Below are 6591 nucleotides of genomic sequence, written 5' to 3' on the forward strand. Positions count from 1 at the left end.
CTGTCCTAAGCCATCGCCCAGGAAGCATCATCAGTACCCACTTGGCACAGAGTGAGGGGCTGGGAGGTACTCGGCCTCCACAGCCTCTTCTCTCCCTAGACCACTCCCTTCCCAACCCTTGGGTCTGGACTTCTCCCCCCGGGCCTCCCTCTAGGAGGGCCTCCCTTGAGCCATATTTCCTGCCTCAGGGGCCTCCCTCTCTCTCTCTGGCAGCTTTTTCCTCAAAGTCCCATACTTCCGCTTGTCTTTGGGCCAGTGTCATCATTTCCCAAATGGGTGTAGGGTGACAAGGGTCAAATAAATATGGGGATTTCTGTCCCTTTAGCCCCACGGAGCTGCTGTGTGTGCAGCGCGTTTGCCCTGTGAAGTCCCTAAGAAGCCCACGATAATGTCTCATTGATTTGCACGTCTGCTACAAGCTACATGATTCTCCCAAACCTGGGGTCCTTTTTTCCCATCAAGTGATCACTGCCTCATGTTTCTAATGTTTTGAAACGTACTTTGAGAAAATGCGGGTTTGATTAATTCCTTCCCCTGCCATGTGAGATTCGTTTATTAATCTCTGCTTTCTAAGCCTGTAAGTTGTGGAGGCCCTGGCCTCCCAGTTCCGAGAGCCACAGCTTGGTTTCCCACGACAGGCACCGGAGCAGGACCCACCATCCCAGGCCAAGGCAGCCACGCCGCCAGTCTGCTGGCCCTTGGGTCTGGTCTCTGCCGATCCTCCCACACTCAGTCTGCCTCCACAGCCCGCTTTCTGGCCAGATCCTCTGTGGATGACTGGGGTTCACCCCAAGCCTGTGGCTGTCCAGCAGTCCAAGGGACTCATTTTAAGGAAGGGTGGGTGTAGGGAGGGAGCAGAATACAGGAGGAAAACAGCTCTTTTCACTTTCTCAAGTGGCCTCCTTGCATTCAGCTAAGCCCAGGTCAGTTTCCAGACATCCCTCGAAACCCTCAGTTGGAGGAGGGAGCAGGCAGCAGTCATCAGGGGCCATGCTGTCCCCTCCAGGGGCCCAGATCAGTTACCTTGGGGGTGGGGGGTTGGGCAGGGAACTCACTCACATGCCTCTGTCAGTCCAGGGCACGGAGGCTTTTCCAGCCAGCCACATCTCCTTCTTAGAACTAGGAGACAGTTGCTCAGAAACAGCCTGATTTCCATTCCTAGTTAGGGATCCACCCCAGGCTTCTCCAATTGCTGGTTCTCAGGGTCTCCCAAAGGAGAAGTTTCAGGCCACACCAAGATCAAATCCCCTGAGACTGCAGACTTGGCCCTGGTGTAGGGAGAGGCTGAGTGGGAGAGGCTAGGTTTCGTACAATACCTGACTAGGAGCTTAAGGATTGTTGGGCCCCTGTCCTGGCTCCTCTTCCGGCCTCACCCCCACCTCTGGGGAACAGGAGATGAGGAAACAGCAACTATGGCCCTGTGCCCACTTCCCACTGCCCTTCCCCTGCCCACCCTGGCCGTGGGTACCACTACTGGGCCGGTTCCCTAGAGGCCTTATCCTAATGAAGGCTTTCACTTTCCCCACTGGATTTTCACTAGGGAAACTCCTGGTTCCTCAATGCAGCCTTTTAAAAGACTCATTCTCCGCTGAGGATGGGAAATGCTGCACAGACTCCGGGGAGGCCTCATAAGGGACACCTGCCCCTATCCTCACCCAGACCTTAGCATTCAGCCGGGAGCTTGCACTCAAGGACTCTGCTGAGGAGAACTCAGGTGACCAGTCTTGACCCCTTTCCCTCAGGGAGGAAGACGACTGGAGTGTACCCTAATCCAGCCCAACAGGGTGTGTTCCACTTCCATAAGCATCCCATTGGGCAGAGAGGCAAGACCAGGAAAGGGGGACCTTTGTGGGCTGGCAAGGATTCCAAAATGAATCAACAGAGGCCTGCGGTAGAGTCCAGGTGTCTGTCATCAAATGGAAAGAACTACGGTATGAGGGACACAGAAAGCCCAGATAGGCCTGTTAGGAGGACAAGGGGGGGCTCTGCTCTCACAGATAAACGTACAGAAGAATGATGTGGCAGGCCGGCAGCTTGCTTTATGGACATGACCTCATCTGTTCACGCTGCCCCCCACCCCCAGCTGATAAGAATCTGGTGCTGTTTCCTGTAGTCCAAGGGTCTCAGACAATGGTGTGAACAGGCTGGCCCTGCTGGAAAGGACATTGTTTAGGGAAGAAAAAACACACCAGCACAAAGACAGGGCAGGACCTGTCTAAATGTAAGGGCCTGTTTACAAATCCCTGATTTCCAAGAGGGGGGAACACAATGGGGAATTGTTTTTGGTGAGTCTGGAGTCCCCTCCAGAATGCTCCTGGGGTCTGGGGACGCCTTTGATGGCTTAGACAGGTCTCAGATTCTCTAAGCGGGATAGACACTGATGGCGTGGATGCCTTCCTGTTTATCAGAGGTGCTTGCAGGGCTGGGTCAAGGAACAAGTTTACAGCAAAGACAAGAGGGAGGAGCCCTGAGCCTCCTTCCTTCCATCCGGGCCTCCTGCCATTACGCTGCACAGCTGTTGCACATGCTGGAGGTGGTTTGCTACAGAGAAACTAGAGCAAGGTTTTCATTTTCGGTTTTCCGAAAAATAACAACTTTTTGGTTTATGGTTTCCAATTGCCACATTGCTTTTTGGAAAAAAATGTACAAGGTACGAGACCCTTCCGAATAGCAGGCCCCCCGGAATGGGGCTTCTTAGCTTAGTGGGTAGGGAGCGTACAGGAGCTAGCACCGTGTCGCTGGATTCCGGGCCAATGGAGATACTATTTCTCAAGCAACCTCCCGTCTGGTGCACAGGTAGAACCTTCGATGTCACTAACCAGAGGTCTTAATGTCAGTGTGTATGTATGTGTGTGTAAGGAGAGTAGGGCAGAAGAACAGAATTGTATCACCCATTTCCCTTGGCACTGGCAGTCCTCATTTTGGGGAAGAGGGGGAGTACAGCCCGAATTAGGAGGATCACTTTGGGTCTGGACAGACCATGAAGGCAGACCTGTCTGAGGATGTGATGAAAGTATCATGAGTAACTATTATACTGATCTCTAAACCCAGCAGGAGCACACCTCATGAATAAACGCAAATGGATGTGCTTAGAACAAGCGAAGAGCCAAGAGCCGTAAGTCCTACGCAATCCCAACACAGAAGCCGGCTTTCACAAACGCGCCTTTTTCAACCTCCCCTCTCCGGAGGGTTATGTTCTCCTCCTCAATATGCTAACAGTGCCCTCTGGTGTTTGACAGTAAAACAACAGGCTCATGAACACAAAGTACAAGCACTTCCATCAATTCAGTAGACATCAAACTGCCTCTGAATGTGGGTCCGGAGCCCCACACCACGTGGGAAGAAAGGTTAATAAGACAAACAGGTCCCTGCCGTTAAGGGGATTCCCATCTCATGGGAGAGATGGGTACACAACTGTAGGAACAGGTGGAGAACCATGACTGCTCTAATAGGAGCATAAGTAGAGGCCAGTGCACGAAAAAACCGGCCCTTATGCTTGGTTCAACAGGCTAAGGATAGAGCCTACAGCTCTCTAGACTGCAAGCCTTATGCTCAGGGCCCAGTGTTCCAGGGTAGCCATGGCCGAGTGCCCGTGGGTGGGGTGTCCGGGGAGAGGCTGCTGAGTAGGGCCATATTTGTGGAAGGCCTTGGATGCCAGTCTCAGCAGCCATCCTAACTAAAGAGCTAGCAGATGTTTATGGTGATCAGCATAAGGGGAAAGCGCATTTGTCAGCAAAGCAAGGGCACAAAGGAAACCATGCAGAGAGAGGGCTTTTGCTGTAATCCTCTGAGGCACAGGGGTCTGAGCTGAGCACTGGCAGTGGGATGGTAAGAAGGGAAACATCTGTAAAACAGCCAAATTGACAAGAAAGAGAGTGGTTGAGGATAAAGGGAAGCAGAAGGTAAGATTTCTGAGATTTCTGGCCCTAGCTCATGGTTCCTACAAAGGTAAGGACGGATTAGAGGAAACAGAGAAGGACCTTTGAGGGATTTTTATTGAACATCTATTTCTACCCTCCCCAAGTGAACTATTTATTCTAGGTCCTATGTTATAAAACAGTAATTAATTCTAACAGACAGATCATTTGTGAAAACATATATTTAAATCATGAAAGAGGACCCTGGGGCATCTTATGGTGCCAAAAAGTAAAGAGGTGCTCAAAAAATCCCCAACAACAAACAGAACAAAACACACAATAATGAGGGCCTGCGCAAAGGACTCAGGAGATCCTCATGGCCAGAGCAGGGATAATCTGAGCAACAAAATAAATAAAGCAGTATTGGATTCTAAACCAGAATACACTATGCCTATCCCTAAGTCTGGACTGACATAAATGAATGACTGAATAAACAATCAGGAGAGAATTGGTAAATCTCCCATGCAGAAGAATTCCAAATAGTATAGATAGTCTGTCCCCAAGGAGGGAGGGGGCATAAATCCCCACTCATTAATTGTGGGCTACACAGAGTAACTTCCTTCCAAAAGGTACAGTCTGGAAAGTGGGGAGAAGAAGTACCTTTATGCTGGAGAAACCTGACAAACATACCTCAGCAGACGACCAAGGTCACCAATCAACAGTGGAAGACATGTTGATAGTTTGTAACTTGGATATGATGTGATAACGCACTTGACCTGGGTGGTCTCCCTCCCCCAGACCGATAACCCTAGTCTCATCGTGAGAAAAACATGGATAAATGCCAAGTGAGGGCTCTCAAAATACCTGACTGGTACTCCTCAAAACTCTCAAGGTCATCAAAAACAATGAAAATCTGACAAACTGTTACAGTCAAGAGGAGCCTAAGGAGACAGGACGACTCAGTGCAATGTGGTCTCTTAGAACAGAAAAGAGACATTAGGTGAAAACTAAGGAAATTTAAACGAACTCTTGAGTGTGACAATACTAATTGTTACAAACGTACTATTTTAATGTAAGATGGTACTAATGGGGGAAACTGAGTTTGGGTATATGGAGAATCCCTGTACTATCTTCACAATTTTTTGCAAATCTAAAACTATCCTGAGTTAGAAGTTCATTTAAGACAAAAGCCCAGTTAATTAGTGGAGAATGACTGGTTAGGTGAAGAACAGAACTTTCCAGGGAGTCTGTGTTGGCTCAGTTGGATAAGCATCTACCTTCTGCTCAGGTTGTGATCCTGAACTCCCAGGATCGAGGCCCTCATCCCGCTCCCTGCTCAGTGGGGAGTCTGCTTCTCCTTTTGTCCTTTACCCTGCTTGTACTCTCGCTCGCCCTCAATCTCTCCAAAGAATAAATCAAATCTTTTTTAAAAATTGGGGACTTTCCAGGCAGCTATTAAAATCAATGGGGAGTACAGGTATGGAGATGAAGAAATAGTTAATAGGGGAGAGAGAGAGAGAGTGAGAGAGAGAAAGAGAGAGTGTGTGTGTGCATGCGCACTGTTTTGCTAGGTATCCATAAGGCCAACTACACCCAGAGACCAGGCAACTGAAGGTCTGAGTGACCAAACCACCCCCTATCCCCCACCCCAGTCCCAAGCTCTACCTCCTACCCTCTGCAGCTGGATTCCAGAGGCACTGTTAGAGGACCACTACTTTCAGTTAAGATGGTGTCTCTCACACTTGAGTAGTAGCCAAGTGGGTCCTTTATTTTTTTTTTTTTTAAGATTTTATTCATTTGAAAATGAGTGAACATGAGCAGGGGGAGGGGCAGAGGGGGAGAGAGCAGCAGATTCCCCACTGAGCAGCGGGCCAGATGGGGGCTCGATCCCAGGACCCTGAGACCATGACCTGAGCTGAAGGCAGATGCTTAACTGACTGAGCCACCTGGGCGCCCCTCCAAGTGGATTCTTTTTAAAGGGAAAGATACTACCCCAGATGTCTGAGAACAGGCCTGGTGACCCAAGTTATGGAAGTTCTAGAAACTGAAGTCTTAATCTTGGAAGTGTCCTGCAGTTGTGAATTATCATTACAAGAGTTGAGTCTTTAGGATAAGTAAAATACCATTTTTTTTTTAAATGAAAATCCACAATTTAAAAACTTGGTTAACTTGCAGAGCTCTGACAAGGTGTCCCTGGAAACCCAGGTTAGGAAGCACAGCATGGAGTCATCAGAATCATGGGAGAGAAAAGGAAGAAAAAAGGCACAGTTGCGGGCAGCCCTAGGGGTTAGCTGCGCAGGAGGCCCAGGAAGCAGCCAGCTGGGGAGTAAGCTCCAGGAGGCTGGTCTTTCAGAAAAGAAATGCAGCTAATAGCGATTTGATGTTTGGCCTCTGAGGAAGATTATATTTTGAAGCAAATGTCATGTGGAACATTTGGGAAGAATTAGCCTTAGGTGCCTAACAAATTGAGCAAATACGAAAGAGAGGTATTTCAGGAAAAAAACAAATTATGGGAGAAGAAGAAGAATCCTAGTGTACCCCTTGGCTCAGAGGCATAGCATTTACATGCTCATAGCGAGTAAACCAAAGGCTACTCCTGTAATCCCTGAAGGTTAATTCAACAAAAACTGTGATGCAATTTTAAAAAGATGGGAGAGAATGGAAGTGGGAAGGTGTTAAAGGAGATCTCACATGACGTAATAGGAAGTCAATAACATCTAAGACTAATGAATCA

This window comes from Mustela nivalis (assembly GCF_964662115.1).
Source record: "Mustela nivalis genome assembly, chromosome: 1".
Lineage (NCBI taxonomy): Eukaryota > Metazoa > Chordata > Mammalia > Carnivora > Mustelidae > Mustela > Mustela nivalis.